Source organism: Macrosteles quadrilineatus, unplaced genomic scaffold (genome assembly GCF_028750875.1).
Source record: "Macrosteles quadrilineatus isolate MER2022 unplaced genomic scaffold, UCM_ALF_1.0 Scaffold_9__3_contigs__length_116548681, whole genome shotgun sequence".
In the NCBI taxonomy this organism is placed as follows: domain Eukaryota; kingdom Metazoa; phylum Arthropoda; class Insecta; order Hemiptera; family Cicadellidae; genus Macrosteles; species Macrosteles quadrilineatus.
In genome coordinates this window covers 71,470,398-71,492,172 of record NW_026542602.1, presented here as the reverse complement: position 1 = coordinate 71,492,172, position 21,775 = coordinate 71,470,398, and the positions used below count along the sequence as shown (strand labels likewise).

The following is a 21,775-nucleotide window of genomic DNA, read 5'->3' as shown; positions in this document are numbered from 1 at the left end:
ACCAGGATGTGATTGAGCCATGCGAACGAGCTCACTTGTGAAGTTAAACGGGGCAAAGCCCGCGGGTACAGCTAGTTTCAATATAAAGTATTGTGGTACTTAAAAAATAATCATTGTGATATCACCACAGTTAAAAATATGCCATAAGTACACACCAATAATTATCTTCAATAATGAGTGATTATTTAAACAGTTTCACGGACAAGTAAAATCAATCATTATCTTTTCAACTGTCATTGACAACACTATAAGAACCAGACCTCCTCCTCCAATATATACATATTTTCTAAAACTTCTTTGGCACGGTTATATCCTAATACTATTTTAATTGTTGTTTGTCTATTGTAAGGGAGTATTTCATTTGGTCCAAAATCGTTTGGTCCACAAGTTGTAAAACAGTTCGTTTGGTCCAAAATCGTTTGGTCCAACACTTGTAAAACAGTTCGTTTGGTCCAAAATCGTTTGGTCCAACACTTGTAAAACAGTTCGTTTGGTCCAAAATCGTTTTATCATCCAGTTAGGGAGTATTTCATTTGGTCCAAAATCGTTTGGTCCACAAGTTGTAAAACAGTTCGTTTGGTCCAAAATCGTTTGGTCCACAAGTTGTTAAACAGTTCGTTTGGTCCAAAATCGTTTGGTCCACAAGTTGTAAAACAGTTCGTTTGGTCCAAAATCGTTTGGTCCAAAAGTACAGGCAAAACCAGAATTACAATTGTGTATTGTGGAGTAAACTTATGAAATAGACTGTACGTTTCACTGTGGACCATTCGATCGGGTCGTTTTATCCAAAACTCTAATACGAGTTCGTTTGGTCCAAAAGTATGAACTATTGCGTCCCTCACATAGAAGGCGTTCAAATAATCGCCGTCACGTCGTCAACCCAACCGCCTGCCTTCCGAGGCCTATTTGTTGTTTTGTGTTACGTTTCTAAATAATTGATATGTTTGCATTTATATACACGTACATATACATATATTTATTTATATATAATGTGTTTGTGTAATGTTTACTTTTTATCCCCAGTCAATCTTAAAACAACGCGTTTTAATTCCCTAGATTTGTGGATAAACATTGACTTTGCTTTGAGTTTGCATTTAATGTTAAACAGATGGTTTATTTAATCTATAATATTAAAACGAAACAGTGTTTTTTTATTTCACGATTCTGAATCAACCACTCGACGGATTTTCATGATTTTTGTGTTGCAAGAAAGATAATTTTGAGAACTAGGGAATGTCGAAGCCATAATTTTAGTTTAGGGTCCCAGTTTTTTAGAAATTAAGTTTTAATTTTTAAAAAGTCTAGCAGCCGACGCTAAGATTCTAAACTAGATTTGGCATAAAATAATTTGCTTAACATAACAGCTGTAAACATTCAGCTTTTGTGTCACAAATTCAGCATTTGAAAAAAATGTAAAGACATATTCAGGGTTGACTTATTTATACTATGTGTAATGCTAATCATTGATACGCTCAATTCTTCTTTAAGAGGATGACCTTTCTGTCATGACAGTAAATGGTAAAAAAATGGTGATCACTCTTTGTGAAATTTGTTTTACAGTTAAGGTGTAGTGTTATTAAAAAAATTCCCACTTAAGGCCAATCAAGTGGGCCACGGTCCGTAATATCGTACAAAAGGTAACATGCTACTGCAAAACATCTGTCAAGATATAGGTACTACTGTAATTTAAGGTTTCTGTGTTTGGATGTCATTAGACACGATAAGAGCACACTGAACTTCTTCTGCAGATGAACAATCTGTTGGTTACGAGAAATATAAGCCGAATTAATAAATGCCACAATTCAAGCGCTTTAAATTGACTCTGGCCTGAGAAACTGTTTATAGTATGGAGTTTGGGCCTGTTTTATGTCACCATCTGGGTAAGTAACTTAGAGAGATCAATGATTTTTGTTGCTGAGTAGCGCCAGTAAACATGTACAACACTTCTTTAGTTGAATAACATTCATTGGCTCTATTGTGTATTCTTTCACTAAGCTGAATTAATACATCAAAGTAAACTCTTTAAAAGTCTGTAATAAACTGTAATTTAGGATTAATAACTTTCTATAACTTATTATGCATTTATTCATAAAATTATTAAAAATTTAATCCAGTAACTGAAAACCACTATGATTTAAAAAAAATATATGGGCAACGTGCCTGAATGTTTGTCTCAGACAATTATGCATATCACAAAGAGTAGACCTATAATTGATGTACCTTAATGATATGTCTATGATAAATAAAAGTAGCCTATTTAACATTCATTTTCATAGACTGTAAAAGCCTTCTGCACTTTTATTATTCTGTATCGTATTACATAATGGGAAATTGTCCAATGATTAAATACACATGTATAACAATAATCTCGTGATGATCTGTCAGTCTAGAATAATAAGACAAAATATCGGCAAAAGTAGTCAAAAAGGCAGACACCAACCAGTACAATAGATATAACATAATGCAATAAGAAATGATTGAAAGAGTTACTGTAATATTAAGATTATATAACTGTTCGTAATGGAACGTTATATTGCTAAACATGACATTATACAGAAGAACATCAATTTTAAAATAAGAAAATAAGATCCTTATATATAATTCTGTAAGACAAAATTTTTACCAGGAAATTGTGGACGTCCAGAAAATATGAGTAGGCTAATTAATGTAATTTTCATGTTTTATTTTAACCTTTTGATTATGAAATTATAGACAACCATGATCAATAGTAAACACTCCATTGTAAATAGGTACCGGTACAACAATACAAATTAAGGTGTATGATAAACATTTAAAACACGTTGGTCCACTGAACACTCTGTATATTAGAAGGTCGCCAAATGTGATAAAAACTGTTAATTTATAAGATTTCCAACCGTATGATACACTATTGAGCTTTAAGTTTGTTTATGTACGCTTTAGTGGTTTGAATACAACAAAACATGGCGTCTTTAACGTTAAAAACATAGAAAGTCAACATGTTTAAAGCAAAAATTGTATTAATATTATTATTGTATACGACGGCGGATATTTGAACGCCTTCAATGTGAGGGACGCAATAGTTTATACTTTGGACCAAACGAACTCGTATTAATGTGTTGGACCAAACGATTTTGGACCAAACGAACTGTTTTACAACTGTTGGACCAAACGATTTTGGACCAAATGAACGGCAATATAAACGTACAGTATATTTCATAAGTTTACTCTACAATGCAACATTTTACTTCTAGTTTGGCCTGTACTTTTGGACCAAACGATTTTGGACCAAACGAACGTGTTTTTAACTGTTGGACCAAACGATTTTGGACCAAACGAACGAGTTTTTAACTGTTGGACCAAACGATTTTGGACCAAACGAACGGCAATATAAACTGTGGACCAAACGACTTTGGACCAAATGAAATTGGATAAAACGATTTTGGACCAAACGAACGAGTTTTTAACTGTTGGACCAAACGATTTTGGACCAAACGAACGGCAATATAAACTGTGGACCAAACGACTTTGGACCATTTGAAGATGATCCTATTGTAATACGGCATTATTACACGTGCAATTACAGTTAAAGATATCATTTGTACTATGTTACTCTACTCTTATTTTAATTTAACGAATCTTCAAATCAGCAACTCCACAGACAAGTAAAAGAAACCTTTTTTAACTGTCATTGTCATTGGCAAAACTACTAAACCATAGATTAAACACTCTTGGTTAGTATATGACTAAACCAAACTCATCAATCTAAGATTTGATTTATTTGTCCAGCCATAAATTTATATAGCTCAGTTTGAATTTTAATTTAACCAATAAATACATGTTTACAAAGTAGATCCATGTAGAGGACTTACACTAGAGCCCAACGTGTCTGTAGTGTCCTAAAATGTCTTTCGAAATGATGCATCTATAATAATTTTATGAACATTTAAACCAGTACAAATTCTAACCATATGAAAAAACTCTAACTGCCTTTATAATATGAGTGAACACATGAGTAATACGCTCGATGAACTCATAGAGTAATAATACACAGCCGGTGTTACATAAATGTCAAGGTAGGTTGTTGTACGAGGCCAAGTTGGTGGTTGGTACCACTGGTTCTGGAGCCAGATGCTGCAGTGGTAGAACTGGATCCTCAAGGCCAGCTATTCAGAGATCAAGGTTGAGCCCGCCTTTGTCGTTACTACACATCTTTATTAAAACAAAAAGTACATGCGGCAAATTTGGGTCGACTCGTTTTTTACTCTATTGTACAGTTTTCATCTTCCGTGTCCTAGGTCAGTGTAGTTTCTTTCTATGATCGCCGTTGGTGGTATTTTGTTGATTTGCTGGTTGCACGCAGTTTAACTATTTTAGGTGATTTGAAACATAATTGTCTAGCTTCCGGGTAAGCAACAATAGGCTGAAGAGGACATAGTCTTGATAAAGCCACAGTAGGTTTTCAGCCCACTGGAACATCACGATACAGCTGATAGCTACAATTAAGAATTGGTTAGACCCCATTGGATTTCAGATACTTAGTATGGAGCAGTTTGCAAAAAAACTGTCAAACCTCAACATTCAAAGTGAAAGCTAACTTTTGACGCCGAACTGTTGAATATAGTGCCCGTGTTGTACGGTAAAATGTTACACACCATTTTGAGTGCCAGGTTTGAAGGGAGGTAAAAGTTGAAAAAAGTACTTTTTTGTTTTTGTGATTAAGAAATATACGGTTCATTGCAAAATACTCCATAAAAATAATCTGCGATAGATTCTAAACAAGAAGAGTCCTCTTCATAATCTTGCTACAGTGAACAATTACATGGTTACAAAATGTTAAACGTTTTCAAACGCATGACTTCATTGAAATAAAAAGTATTTTTTGATGTATAATGCTTTTTAAGGAGAATTGTGTTTTTAGTGACCTATGAATGTTGATGATAAGCCCTAAGCACAAAATAAAGAGTAGTGAGCTCCACCATCCCTGACCCAACGTATACAGATGGACCAGTTGATGAAAATGGAGGTGTCAGTCGTTATTGCAAGAGTGTGTGAGAGTCTTCTAATTCGTTACCAGTATTAAAAGATTCCGCTTAGACCTTTGAGAAGCTAGAGGGCGATGCCCAGCGAGGTTTTCGTTCCTTTTCTCTTAACATTCACAGTCCACTAAACACACAATTTGCATTCACAAAACACAAACACATCATCATGTATACAAAAATAGTTTCTATAATAATGGAGTCATAAAAATTAAAGCCTTAAAATGTTTGGAAAATGTCGATTTTTAACTTAAGAAGTACCTCATCTGTAACCTTTCACTTTATCAAGAATATAAAGAAAACCATTCTTGTTAAGAATTTTGGAAAATCAGGAATTTTTTACGATTTAATAATTTGCTTCTGACACAAGTTAGGGATATTCTAAGATTTTCAATTTCCGTTAAAAAATAACAGTGTTTAAACACAAATATATGGATTTTAAGATGCATGTCGTTAGACACAACCAAAGTAAATTGATATAACAGCAAACTTATTGTGATACAGATATTAAATTATAGACACCTTTTATTTGTTTCTTATTCCCGTTATCTTGTCGAAATGTTTGGTTAATCCAAAACATTATTGCAGTCTATTTTAACAAATGTCTGAACATATACCATGGTAAAACAAGTTTTACAATGAAAGTATATCTAATGATAATGCTTTTAGTTTGGGAATATATGGTACTTCATTAAGTTTACAACAGCAAAATGTTTTAACTACAAATAAAAATTCGAATATGTATTTTAGTTTCATCAGTTTTAACGGCGCGACGTACGCAATATACGCACTACTTCCCTGTAGCTGAATTGCGTCCTGCCTGAACGGGCGCTATCGGTCTTCATTTCTTTATTTTATATCAGCTTCTACAGAATAATGTATAGGATATAGTAGCCAACTAAACTTATTTTTATTGGCATTCAAACTAATATATGCACGTACCATGACTTATGACCGTATTTAAACGGTTAAAATTATTACATTCAATAAAAAAGATAATTGGTATTTTTGTATTAACATTTGTTTGAAACTAAATGTATAACGTAGAATTGATTAAAATTGAAGAACAGAACATTATTTAGGTAGTAGTGGGAAACAGCCTTTTTACAAAATTTTGGTCAAGGGTCCTTATTACCAAATATTTTGGAGTACCGGTAATCGAGTTAAGGCTCAACCCCACGGGGTTTCAAAGCCCGAAAGTTTATCAATTATACAGTACTTATGGATCGGCTGGAGACGGTTTAGAATGATATCTATATGTGATATATGTAAAATGCGTATTGTTGGTTACAATTGTATTTCTTTTCACAATTGTTTTAACTAATTTACCAAATGAAACTTTACTGTACTATTTACTACTTTCAGCTAGACTTCTGATCATCAAATCATTGTATGGCTTCTAGTAAGGGAGCTATCAGCAGAGAAAGTTCTTATAGGCTACAAGACATATAGCGTATTTCCCAAATAGGGCATAAGCTAACCCCCCAGATAGATTGATCGATAGATAGATAGGTAGATTGGTAAAACTCTTCACCTAGTCAAACACAGTAGATTAATTTGTTGTATAATTTATCAGAAAAAGCAAAGTTTGCAGTTTTTAGTGCTAGAATTTTATAAGAAACTCAAATGCTTTACTGAATGCGGTAAAGGATAAGACGGGGAATCGAACATGCCTTGCCACTGCCGCACCGACGTCCAAGACGCCAACCTCACTAGAAAACAAACCCTAAAATCTCAACGTAGTGGACTGGACAGAGAGTCGTAGTTTACGGATAGACTAGCATCGTGCTGAGACTGTAGGAGAAGGTGAACTTGAACCTGGATGGCCGTCGGTCCTCGCTGGTCGCTCACGGTCTAGGCTACTCGGTCTCAAGGCCAACATGCCGGCTACACGGCCACAACGCCCGGCACTGCCTTCCCGCTCCCGCCAGAAAAATCGGTAAAACAGCTGACTATTTCACATCTAACATTGTGAAAAATTCATACTATCAAGCGGTAGCTATATCTAAATGTGTATGTAAAGGACGTTTGATTGAAAAACGAGCTTGTTATTTCCCACAGCTGAGATAAAATTTGATTTCATTGTTGTTATAAGTAGACTTTCCAATACGATTTTCTTCCTCTCAAAATTAACTTTCTTTCAATATAAGAATCATGCAATTCCGTAAAGTTGTTGATTCAAAATCTTTGAAAAAAGGTTAACTTTCTTCTATACGGTGCATAAGATTGGCTACAGCTTGTCTTTATATGGGGATTCTAATTTTAAAGTCAATTAATGGATGTAGTCAGTTATAATCATAGATTAAACATACACCATTTAGTATGGTTATATCATTGACTATTGTATACTGAAGTTGTATTTAGTAAAAGGTTATATCTAGAGGTTACACCTGTGTGGAGTTTTATTTCTTGAGCTTGAACTTCAGTAAACAAATGCGTATTGCAATAATACATTTGGACAGAACGAAGAAAAGAAGGTTTCACCTTTTCATTTAAATAGCATCATTGTCATGTTTCTTCAATGTTTACAAAAAAACTCAAATTACTACTACTTTGTCGACTTGAACTAGATTATACGTTTAATTCTACTAAGGCCCGGTTTCCCCAACTCATTTAAACTTAGTTTTAAGTTAAACGGTGATTTAAACTTAGTTTAACTTTGATTTGTGTTTCCCCAAATTTAAACTAGGTATTAATCTAAGTTCAAACTAAACGGGAACCGGAGTTTTGCCAACGGGTGTCAGGTAGATGGGGGGGATGCCGTCGGCCACCTCTTGGTGCGGAGATTTGCCAACGGTGGGGGCGGGAGAAAGAGAGTGTGAGGGAGGGAGAGAGAGCGATTGTCAGGGTTGTCTACGCTTGGGGTTGACGACCAGGGTGATCACTGCGTTCATAGGAATGCAGTCGCATTGGGAGGAAATGTATAAGATTTTTGAGCCAGGAGCACTCATGACACATCGATTCTTCGAGTGATTATTAAAGAGCATCCATCTTTCTCATAACAGGAAAACGTACATATGTCCCCTAATGAGTTGAGTATTTATCCTTGTAAATTAATGTTTTCTTATACAGTAATTTTCAACTTTATAGTAGCATACTCAAGCATAGTAGTATACACGTGTCTTTAAGCGTCTTATTTATTAGATGCACCAAAAATGTTCTTAAAATCTTCGCCTTAAATAATAAAAATAATTCAATTTATATTTGCACCATTAAGTTCACCTAAACAAATAAATTAGCTCTAAGACGTTGCTATATTTGACAAGAGCTGTGTCTAAAATCCTGTTCTCATGCTGAGATAACGCTTTTATTATTTATATAATTATTTAAGGCTTGCAGTTATATCTCGCGTTTTCCCATATATTGATAACATTTTGTGTATCAAATCAAATGAAATAAAAATATATATATATGGCTTCGTTTAGTTGAGATTTATCCAATATTCGCTTACAAATCCCACTTAGAAGGTCCTCGTAGCAGAAATCCTATCCTACTAGCGAAAACTTAGAGAATTAGGCCTAAAAGAAATCATATTTAATAAGTTTGTACTGCTGAATTATTTTTATTGATAAAATAATTATCTGTTAGTAATTAAGAATTAAATATTACTTAAAAATATGTTTGCAAATAAATATTACCGCCGTTGCGTCACAAAAACCTTCGTACTCAGCGAATTGCAAAGTTTATAATACAACTTATGTGTTATAACTTGTACTGTACCAAAATTTATTGAGATATTTTCACTATATTATTATTTGAGAAAGGGACTTCTAATTGTTGGTATTTAAACCAGAATAAGAATGGCGGATGAGTGTAGGAGGATTGTAGTGCGATCTGGAGGATGATGAATGATGAAATGTTGCTTTGATGTCTTCTGACGACGCCGATTTTGCGATCGTTGAGAGTCAAATTCAATCAATCGTTAATCATTCAAATTCAAATCTTGTAACAATATTTTCTTTCTTAAAGTACGGAAACGAATTGACGCATTGTCCAGATAAATTCGCGTACACGGTAAAAGTCACTGATGTTCACTTTTTTACAGAAAATAGGCCAATTATAGGAAAACCAGGAAAACTCCATTTTCGACACTAGTAACGAAATAAACCATTCTAGAGGTCGTCCAGTGGTCGAAACTCGATCAAAAATATGTAGGCCTACAGTTAGATTTTTTAGCTAGAAACGGTTGAGGTACGTTGGAATATCTTTGAAGATGAACCTTTTTGGCTGTAGGGAGTGTGATCATGTGTTAAATGTTCACATGTCAATTTTAAGGTTAAATCAAAACAAACCAACTGGCATGTTGTCAATTAGGGACAAAGTTGTATTACTTACGAAATAATGTTCATTTAAGATCAAATTAATTAATTTAGTATTACCTATGTCATTGTATGATTCATTAGAATAGATTCATTGTTTGTTTAGGCTCCTGTGTTTTATAAACCAAACTCAAATCTTGCTATACCTCGGCCTATCGTATAACGTTTCACTGTTTGATACCTGGTAAACTTATCAGAATCCATAAGTGAATTATTAGCAATACAATTTAGCTGTTAATTATAATTTAACTGTGTCAAAGCTCAAAACGTTAGGCTATAATTTAATTGAAAAGTATTAAAAGTATAAAGGCTTATCTCGTCATCTCGAGAGTATATAATTCTGTTGACCCCTAACTTGAAACCCTTAAAACTTAGCCAAACGAAACGTAAATTATCCCAACAGTTTATCATGTGTATCCCAGTCACAGCAACTACATTATTCAATTAATATAATGATCGACATTAATTTTGCAAGAAGATTCAATATTTTAATATTTGCTCATGTTAAATTATTTACTTTTTAAATCAACCATCACTTAATTTGAAGACCATAATTAAATAACAATTTATTCATAAGTTGATTTGGTATTAGGAATCACGTTTTTATTTCACTGTAAATATTCTCTAATGACCAAGTGATTTTATTAAAGTAAAGTAAGTACATTTAACGATTGGCAATTGAGTATTATGTATGCCAGTTTGTTTGTTTTGATTTAACCTCAAAATTTGACACGTATGAACACATGATCGCACTAAAAAGGTTCATCTTCAAAAATATTCCACCACAGCTTAACCACTTCTAGCTAAAAAATCCAATTGCACTGAACAGACTTCTCTATTTTTCACCCCAAACTGTAAGTTTGCAAAAGCCGTTAGCATGGCAACCCATAAAGCCCATGTTATTTTTTTTTATTTCAAATTCATTTTTCGTGTTTATTTTTTAGTCTATTTGAATCTTTAAAGGCATTCTGCACATCTACAGGAAAATATCTTTCTAACAGTATGAGTAGATTTTCTCTGCGATGCACACGAGCTAAGAAAAAAGGTTTTAAAGAAACATGCTTGCCTATGTATTAATATATAGAAGATAGATGGTTACAACAATGTTGCTTATAAGAAATGTACTATTAAATATTTGTTGGTATTAAAAATTAAGAATTATAAATAGGTACGGAACATATACTGTGTAAGTTAAACAAATATTACAAGGGTAAAGAGTTGATGTTTTGTAAAACTATGCTGTTTCCGATTTTAAATTTCTCAATGACTGCCATTTTGAATTGCTTGAACGTATACATGTGGTAGTCAACAAAAAGTAAGATCCTGTTAGTATTCATACATTGATCGACTTTAAAGTTGATTCCAATAATAGTTTAAAAGTTAAGTGGAATTAAATAAAAATAACAAACAAACCGACATGCAGAAAAGTAGCCATTTTAGACCCATGTTTTTAAATATGTTTTTTATTAACATAAAATACAAGTGGACAACATTTTTCCAGGGAGTTTTTATACACCCTGTATAATATACACACATAACAATTAACAGTTATAAACAATCTGGAAACCTCTATCTACTGAAGTTAGCAGTTGTCTCGCACGTGACTTAGAAAATATAAAAAAACGTCACTAATGAAGTTTGCATTCAACGTTAAATGATTGCATTCTGTTACGGTTATGTAAACCAACCGTATTTACTATTAACCGAATTTATTAACTGTATTTTGCTAATGCAAAATAATTAATTAATGTGGCCACTGTTAAATGTTTATTTTAAAATACCTTACGGGTACTTTCCTGTTAAAGGGAACATTCATTATTATCGATCTGATTTCTTTCGATATATCGATAATTTTGTTTTCCTTTACGATCCATACCTTCTGTTTTAATATCTTCAAACACATTTAAATTACAAATTGTCATCTGATCTTGTTTAGGCAAAACATAAATAAGTAAAACTGTTTTAAACTAACCTAATATAACTAACCAAACTTGCTGGGTTTGCTGTATCATTTAAAATGTCGTTTGATAACAGAAAAGGCATGTGAGTAATATGAAACGGAATTTGGAAATTTTACAGCAAGTTTGGTTGGTTAGGTAAGGTTAGTTTAGAACATTTTCATTTCAATATAATACTAGTGTACCTGTTGCTCGAATTCGAGCAATTGCAAAGCATTACAGGCGTTATTTTAAAATAATTTCCGATGACTTTATAAGAGTCAACTCAAAGATTATAGAAATACTAAAGATGTACACAACAGTTAGATATAATTAAAATTGTTTGTAAATATCTTATATTTTTTCAAAAGCTGACTTTGTTTTTTGTGTTTTCTAGAAATAATCAAAACCCATTGCAAATACTTCATTTTGACAAATTTAGTAAATCACAATTTAAATATTAACAGCGGTTTCATTCAAAAGTAGTGTAAATGTATGCATATGGTCGTGATGTAAACAAATCTAAAGAGGGGACTTTAAAGGCCTCTGGGGCAGAGCCCCAAGGGAATTTACCTTGTTTCTCTTTTGATGGCTCATCTACAGACTAAGACCTTTCTTTAGAGACCCCTACCAAGTTTCTACGCCCAGCCGTTCTCTGAAATTAGCAGTGACAAAACCCCGTTTTTCCTCCATAAGAATAACATGGGATGGGAATTTAAAGGCCACTGGGGCAGAGCCCCAAGGGAATTTACCACATTTCTCTTTTGATGGCTCATCTACAGACCAAGACCTTTCTTTAGAGACCCCTACCGAGTTTCTACGCCCAGCCGTTCTCTCAAATTAGCTGTCACAAAGAAAAACAGTTTCAAATTAATATATAGATTTTTAAATTGTTTGTTGATACTGAACAATATTTACTTATCGTAGTTGTCAGCTGACATCTCGTTCATTATCGGATCAAAAATAGAATATCGATGTATCGGAAAGAAATCATCGATAATAATGAATGTTCCCTTTAACAGGAAAGTACCATTTTACGCAATGCGGCCAAGGCCAAAATTAGTACAGCAGCTACTATGGTTGTACCAACTATTATATTAGTTTTCTGAATCTAACCATTTGAATCCGCAGTTAAATGTATGTAAATATTAAAACATATACATATTTTAAATAGCGTATCCTGGAAGATGTTATTACGGAATATGTACGTTTTCATTTTACGGAAAAGGCGGATACACTTAACAATCACACGTCCTTTCCACAAGAAACAGTGTGTCAAGAGTGCTTCCTGGCTCAAAAATTCAATACATTTCCTTTCTCAGTCAGAGGTGCATAACTGCATTCCTTTGAACACAGTCAGCATCCTGCCTGGTTTGTCCACCCCTAGCGGAAGCCACCCTCACGGTCACGTGTAATCTCTCTCTCTTCCATCCCCCTCTCGCGCCAACCCCCAACCGTTGGCAAAACTCCGCAGTATGAGGAATTCGCGGATGGGGACCCTTTCTACCTGATACCCGTTGGCAAAACTCCTACACTCAAACTAAACCACCTCTCGACTTGGTTTAACTACTGGGGATAATATAAACTGAGTTCAAAAGTAAGTCACAACAGTAACATAACCTCAAATCAAAACAAAAAGTAGGTGTTAAAACAATAATAATTGAAGCAACTACAAATTCATTTGGACGAAAATAGGCTTGGTTTAGGGATAGCTTTAAGTTAAGTTTTATTTATATTTTAATTTATTGTTTTTATTAAGTTCTTTTTTTTAGTACATTTGATTTGATTTCAAGTTAGGCTACTATTAATTAATTGCAGTAACTTAATTACCCCCTCAAACGGAAGAGTTAATAGACATTTCCGAAGAAGTAAATAGAAGATGAAGATTATGATATTTTAGTAGCCTACCTAGAACAAGAGGGCCTACTAAAATAAGGGACAGAATTGACCATTTCAATAAATGGAATGAATCTGAATTTGACAACAACTTATAATAGCTTGATAACATAACCTTAAACAGTGATGTTATTCTATAGCTGCATTCGCATACTTTGCTGTCTTTTCTACTGGGTTGTAGCGTAGCGCTGTGGTGGTTGTAGGAAACACTAGCCCAAAGCCACCGAAGATTCCTTACAAATACACATTCAGGATTGTCAACCGCTTGAATTGCCGTTTATCTTAAACGATGCCAGTAAAATGTTGGAGAAACCGAACACACATTTTAAACGGAGTTTAAAAATAAACTAGTTTATTATAAACGTAGTTTACACCATTTTGGGGAAACCGGGCCTCAGGATTGTCAACCGCTTGAATTGCCGTTTATCTTAAACGATGCCAGTAAAATGTTGGAGAAACCGAACACACATTTTAAACGGAGTTTAAAAATAAACTAGTTTATTATAAACGTAGTTTACACCATTTTGGGGAAACCGGGCCTAAGAGGGTTCATCCTCAAAAATGAAGTTCTAAACTTCAGGGTAAAAGTTGTTAAATTAAGTATTCTTTTACACTGTTAAAGTTTTCTTAGAGATTCGTGGCTCCAGCTTAAGGAATGCTACATCGATCTGTCTCTGTAATGGTTTGTTCGTGACAGGAGAAAACTTTACTTACAATAAATATAGCATTGGGGTTAAACAATTTTCTTTTAAGGGCCGTAACATACTAATATTTTAGTCAAAATTGTACAGCTGTTTTTAATCCGCATTTTTCGTTATTTTATGGGGTTTAATGGGGAAACCACTATTCAAATCTATAGTCTATAGTAATCGTACTACGCAAATATACTAATCATACAGTTAAATAGTAAACGGTAATGGGTTTTCATTTATTCAGTAAAATTTAGAAGTATTGAATTTTTAAGAGCTGGTCGTGCAAAATTGGATACTGTAGCAACATAGTTAATGTTTTTTACGCCACACTACATTATTTTGACGAACTTCCCACGCAAGGATTTAGTCCAGAAAACAGCTGTTTGCCGCCAGCTTATTCAAATGGGGTTTCATTGCGTACTACTGTACTGCAATGAGTTTTACCGGACACCAATCAGCTGATTATACTGTATTTAGGTGGCAGTGAGTGGTTATAAACAAAAACATAACCTCTCTTAGAGGTTATGACTAGTGAGTTTTAGTCCTTTAGTTGGTGGAAATATATAATGATTTGTAGGGATTTAGTAGTATGGCGTAAACTATCGTACGTAACTCGTCCAAAATGTGTGTACCGGACTCGTATGGTAATCCCGTACTCGACTTCGTCTCGCACGGGAACGACCACACTCGTCCGGTAAACACTTATTTTCAGGACTAGTAACGTAATATACTATTTTATCTAAATGCATTAAAGTCAAAAGTAAAAGCAGGATATAACTTATTACAACAAAATCAATAACTGATACACACAAAATAAAACCAATAATCATGCTCACTTCTTTCACCAAACGCGTAAAAGTTTTGTAGTTGGACAAAAACACAGTAAATTGGCGAATATAGTGTAATACATATTGGTATGCATAAATTGAACTACTGGGGGAAAATACTAACCTACAAATTCAAACCAGGGGAATCTTAGAATTTTTCTACAGTGTTAAAAGAACAATCAAGTTTAAAGTATTACTAGAGCTCGCCCCGTGGTCAAAAACTAGACCAAAAGTATGTATTGTGCAAACTTCTCTATTTTCACCCCACGCTGTAAATATAAATAAAACATGTGATTGGAATTTCTTCCATTTATATTGATTTTCTGTTTATATTTTGTTGTTATTTCGTTACCAACATAGCAACCAATAAGACCCATGTAAATTTTTTAAGTTTAAAATTCATTTTTTGTGCTTATTTTTAAGCCTATTTTAATTTATAATACCCCCGCCGCAGCAAACCTGCAGACTAAGCGAATTTCCATTTGACTGATTGTATTTACACTGAAATGTCTACTTAAAAATATAACATTTATTCTTGATTTAAATAGAATTAGTTTAACAAGTACTTAGGTTTGCTGCATCAGGGAGGGTAAAACTGTTTTTTTTTTTAATGTGAATAGTTAGTAAGAAATTAAAACATTTTCCAAATCTGATCAAAATATGTTCACAAACAAGCAAACTACAACAGTTTACTTATTCTCCATAAGAATAACATGGAAATTTAAATTTACAATTTTTTGGAATTTTCTCCGTAACCATTAGGCGCATAACAACGCTTCAATATACTAAATTATTTGTTTTTTAAGCTCTACAAAATGGTTTGGAAAGAAATTGCTAAATTTTATGTTTTTTAGGTCAAAAATGGGAAAAACCTATTTTTACCCCATAAAACCCCCCGTAAACCCCCGTTCCCATGGTCCGATCATGCTGGATCGCGAACTCGTTCGAATAAACGTACGTTTACACGTTTGTACCAAATTTCATCAAAATTGGATCATTTTTGCTCGAGTTATCGTGCTGACGGACACATATATATATATATTATATATATATATATGAATTTGAACGGATGGTGTTTTTGGCCTCTAGGGACCTCAAAACGAAAAAAAAAATCGGTCCCGCGTCCAGGTCTTACCATGAGTACTACGGTAATAGCTTATTCCCTATATGGGAAATTCGCTAAATATAAAAGGATTCTGCACATCTACACAGGCAAGTATCTTTCTAACAGTATGCGTAGATTTTCCCTGCGATGCACAGGACCTGAGAAAAAAGGTTTTCAAGAAACATGCTTGTCTATTAAATATATAGAATTAGCACCATGTTAAATATCCATCAGAAAAGTTTAATTTCCATTTTTGTCCAAATTAACATAAATGTTTTCAAAATACAAATAAAACCTGTACATATAGGACCGATAAGCTTTCTTTTGGTACAACCTTCGTGTAAATCGGTCCAATAGTATGGTCAGGGGGGCTGTCGTAAGCTTAAACATTTGGCACCATGATATCCATAAGAATAGTTTAATTTCCGTTTTTCACCCAATGAGCATAACTTTTTACAAAATACAAATAAAACCTGCACATATAAGACCGATAACCTTAACGATTAGATAATTAAATTAAATCATTTAAAAGGGGAAAAATATTTCTTTGAACGTGATTTTTTTTACTAGACTATTAAAATTAGCAAACAACAATGAATAATTAAGGACATAATGTAAATCATTAATTTATTATTAGCCATGGAAATTAAATAACTAACCTAACCTGAACTGACCAAACCCAACTTGCAATTAATTTTTTACACTTCCAAGCTGAATTTAAACTATTCTCAAGAAATATTTACACCTAAACAACTTTATGAATAATTTATTTACTTAGTACATTTTTCTACTCGTACAATACGAATTGTGTAAATCTGTCATAACTAATCAAACCTGACCTGACTCGACTTACAAGTCTCTCTACACTATCCTGCAGTTTTTAATATCCCCCAAGAAATATTACATTCAAAACTACCTTAAAAATTTGAAAAAATTATATTTTACACATTCAACAAATTGTAGTACCACAGACTATAGAATATGTGCTAGTACTTTATCACACCTGTCATAACTAACCGGAATTAAATAGAATTTACTGTATGTGTATTTAAGTTTCCCGGCACAATGTTGACTATACTACAAGAAATATTTTACGTCTAAAATAACCTTCAAAATACCTTATTTTTTTACCAATCTAACAAATTAGTACATACTTGACCATGTAAATCTGTCGCGACTCTCATACTGACCAAACAACTGCCTATGTGTAGACTATTTCTCCTAACGCACCAATTATTATAAAAATACAAGAAATATTTACACCTAAAATAGGTAACCCACCAATGATTTTATAGGATTTTTTTATAACATCGGACACATTATGGTTCTTACACATGCTAATGAAATAAGTCATAACTGCAAGGAATTTCATGCACTGAACTATTTTAAATTCAACTTACAAAAATTAAGTTTATTTCTGCTGACACAATTTCTTTACTAGTAAGAAACGTTTACACCTAATTATAGTACTTATTTAGGTCTGTGTACATCTGTTATAACTAAAATTAACATGTAATTAGGTTATTTTCCCTACACTGTGCAATTCACAATTGTATTCTAATTCTAAAAAATATTTACAGTAAGTTGCAAGTAAATTAACCTTACAAATAATTTTAATTTTACACATCCAACAATTAAATACATACTCAGGAATGTGTAAATCTGTAATAAATCTAACTTGAACTAACCTCCATTTAATTTATTTTTCCTATCCAGCGCAATTTCGACTCCTATACAAATATTTACACCAAAATTAACCTTACAAATAATTTCAATTATTTACAAATCCAACTAAGTCAAATATGGTACTTACTCAGGTTTGTACATCTGTCATAGCTAATCCAACTTTAATTAACATGCAACTAAAGCTACACTCCCCATATCCTGTGCAATTTTTGACTACCGGTATTCTATAAAAATATTTACTCCAAAATTAACCTTACAAACAATTTCAATTTCTTACGCCTTGAATTTACTTGCCAATCTAAATAATGCCCCTATCATGCGCAATTTTGACTATACAGTACTATAAAAATATTTACACCAAAATTAACCTTACAAATAATTTCCATTTTTTATAAAACCAATTGGTACTTACTCAGGCCTGTGCAAGTCTCCCACTTCCACCATCACTACCGACCACACTACCGTACTACCGACTACCGACGCACGTTGTTTCACCGGCAACCGCTCGCGGTACAGGACGCGATCGCGACGAGGACGCGGTTCTATCTGATACTCGGTCCAGTCTGTCTGGCGCTGGCGAGCGACGCGACGCGACGTTGCCAGATCTCCGTCTCGGCAGCGGCACCGGCGAAAAAACACCAATCAATAGGAACCTAAATCGTCATAAAGATTGTCGACACCGTAACTTTAACTCGGTTGCGACTTTGGTCCCGTTGTTTTGAGGTTGGTCAAGTAGGTTGAGTTAGGGGTGGATGTGGTAAGGGGGAATAGGCATAGGGGGTGTTAACGTGTTTTACACTCTCACACGCGCGATTGTTTACTCGCAGGTTCCATGTGTGAGATACTGCAGTAAAAAAAGTAAAATAAAATTTTAAAATTGTTCATTTATTTTGAGACATGGCTTATAATTTCATTGTTTTACTGTATTAGGTTTACACGTTAGGACTTAAAAGTGTTTTTGATGACATAGTATTTTACTTTTATAAAGTTATAAAAAATGTGATATTGCCGTACTAAAGAAACATGACAGTATAAACGTAGTGGTAAACTATTTATTTAGCACTGTTTTCATACCGGAACAATAAATGAAATATTGTTTTAGATGCAACTGCAGTGAGTAAACGTGTGTATAAAGAAATGTTTTGATAAACGGTGTTTTTGTATTTACGCCTATATATTGCAGTATTATTTAACATATTATACAATTTGTAACTATAATAGTCACTAGCTCGTTTAGCTTGATGAAATTTAGTCTGGTATTCAATCTAATTACCAACAACGTATCAAATGAAAAAACTTTATTTGAATTCTATTACAACTGTCTGCCGACGTGCTCCTGTTGACAGAAATAGCAAAATAAATTTTGCCAGAGACTTTTTTACGATTTTTTGTGTCAGAATTAGTAAAATAAATTAAATAATTTTATTTTTTAGCAGACAAAAGGCAGTAACTGTAATTAACTAATAACTATCCTTGTTTTATATACCATTGACGTTATAAGAGTTACATATTACAATGTAACATATACTACTGAATACACAATAAGTGAATACGTCGACCATTAGGTGTTTTGAATAGGCTATAACAAGAGTACCTATAAAAATGTATAATGTGTATAGGAGGGATTCTCAATTTTTCTTTGATATTTTTAAATTCGTTAAACAGTGTATTATCCGTAACCTTTGGTTTTATTTATTTATTTATAATCGGCAATTTGCAATTACAAAAATGTACGATGTGGCAGTAGAAAACAATAATTTCTAATCATACAGTATTAATTAAATGTTACAAATTATTGCATGCCAATAAAAAATCAACAATTATATACAATGATTCCTGCAGTAACAATTTTCTATATTTTACAGTAAAATCACAGATTCACAGTATTAAACACAATATGATAACAGAAGAATAACAACGAGACTTCAAATAAAATAAGATAACAACAACCATTATAATAATAACATCAACAGAATAACATTATACAAAAAACTAAAACTTACTGTTATTTGCTGCTCTGAACAATACCAATTCATTAGTCTGTAACTTGTCATCTGGGGACCTGTTTCATAATAAACTACAAGTTACAAGTTATAGCTTGAAACCTGTAATTCCGTTATATTTGCATTGGGCGATCAGCTGATTTACTAATAATATTAGTTTGTACTTTATTATGAAATGGGCCCCTGATGTTATCACACAATCTAATATTATTAGTAAATCAGCTGATCGCCCAATGCAAATATAATGGAAATTACAGGTTTCAAGCTATTACTTGTAACTTGTATTTTACTATGAAACAGGTCCCCCAAATATAAATGGGGGAGTGCTGTTTGGGTAACATACTTTGTGTATCCCTTTCACTAAGATCAGCTGTTTCTATAGCCAAGAACCATCCATTTTTGCCCATTGACCAAGGAAAGCTGGTTCCAGTTTCGAGCAGTATTAAAAAATTTACTGACTTTTCTTGGACAGACGACCTTCAGATGAGCCTATATGTCTCCATTCAGCTGTCCATCTATAGTGTTCACCTATTAATACAAATTTAACCAATAAATAACGAAAACAATAGTCTCGTGACATGATTAACTTGAAACACATTTTATTTGTATTCCTAAAAGCCCTTATACGATTGATTATATTCTAAGGTATTTCTGTGATATATATTTAATCCGTAACATAATTGTCATTTATTATTTTGTAAAATTTATTATGTGTACTGCGTTTTACTGGGTCATTATCTTGTCAGCCTTTGAATGTATTTATCATCTGTTAAGGTCTACTAGGGCGTAAAGGGACACTTTTCCACCCGAGCTCAAGTTTTACAATCGAGGTGAAGCTTGAAGTGGGAAAATGACAAGACACTTTTTGCCAGTGTGGCATGTGGTGACTATATTTTTCACCATATTGCACCAAGCTATAAAACGAATATACTTTTAATTTGAAGATAACCTCTCAAAACAACTTCCAGCTTGTTTTCAATTCTGCTAATGTAAATGAACAGTTTTAGTGATTCAATAATTTCTACGATTGTGTTACTGTACATTATATCATCGATATGTCGAACTATTGACAAGAATGCAACAATAAGCTACCTAACCCTATAAATCAACCAATCTCTAATTTCTATCCATATGATCGCTACAATCGATATTTACAACAGCTTATTTTTACTCCCAAGGGACTAAAAAGCTTTTTACTCCCTAGGGATTGAAATAGCTACTCTAGACCCGTGCATGCATGCATTAAACGTGTTGTTTTTGCTGTAGTATGACGAAAGAATTTTCAGCCTAAGAATCTTGTCTGTACAGCCTAATGTCGATGAAAACGGGGTACCTGAATGCATGATTGTGCTGAATTACAAATTTATGATTATTAAAACCTCTACCTCAAAACCTCTCTACGTATTACATGTTTACATGACCGTTTTAGAACCTCGCTGTTATCAAGCAGTCTCTTTAGCTTCTACACACGCTATTCACCGGTTATTGCACTGAGTACCAACCAAAGTACTTGTGTTTGTTTAGACCGTGATTCAGTTTTTGGCTGCAACAGCTGGCGCTGGCCGCCCTCCAAATTGCGAACATTGTCCCCGTCTCATGTTGAACTTGTACTTTCGCTTTCGTCTGTGGTCTGTACACAAACTATCGATCATTGTTCCTACACAAGAAACATGTCAAGCTTTGTTGTCTTTGGTGCAGAGTGTTAGTTTGTCATAAAGTGGACGGTTTTCATCATTTGTCAAACATATCAACAATAGAGAACCAGATACTGTTCCAAGGATGTAGTAACACTTCGGCCCAGTAACATTTCGGCCAAACTCAAATTTCTTAGAAAAACAGTAACACTTCGTCCCACTCGCTTTTACAGATGATTAAATAAGCTAATGGAGTAACATTTCGGCCCGACGAAAAATTGACAAGGGTTGAGGAACGCAGTTCAGGTAGTAAGAGGTACATGACCTGTATACTTTGCAACCACCCTCTGGTGGAATGTCGCCCAACCGTCACCCCTTGCATCCTCTGACCTCACATGACGGAGAATCGGTGGAATCTTACCTAACCTAACCTAACCTGTCAAATATTTGGCTGTACCGAAACTGCCACGACGTTTTATGATCATAATCCATACCGAAACTGCCACGCCAATTAGTGAGGATTATAAGGGTGTTTTTGAAAATGCTAGAAACACTGAAACTGCCACGGCGGATTCCTCAGGTAGGGGAGGTTGGTTTGGCAACGTGCAGGGAGAAACGGGAATGAGAATATCCCTCACTCATCACAGTGACGATTTTG

General features: G+C 33.7%; 1 protein-coding gene across 1 annotated transcript in view; it reads right to left on the bottom strand.

The window, feature by feature from the left end:
* The window catches only part of LOC129002622 (zinc finger and SCAN domain-containing protein 30-like), a 31,465-nt gene extending 13,489 nt beyond the window's left edge, over positions 1-17,976 (bottom strand). The window contains exon 1 of the mRNA XM_054430566.1: positions 17,893-17,976. The gene's annotated coding sequence lies outside the window, so the exon portion shown is untranslated. The remainder of the gene's footprint in view (positions 1-17,892) is intronic.
* Between the last annotated feature and the right edge of the window lie 3,799 nt (positions 17,977-21,775).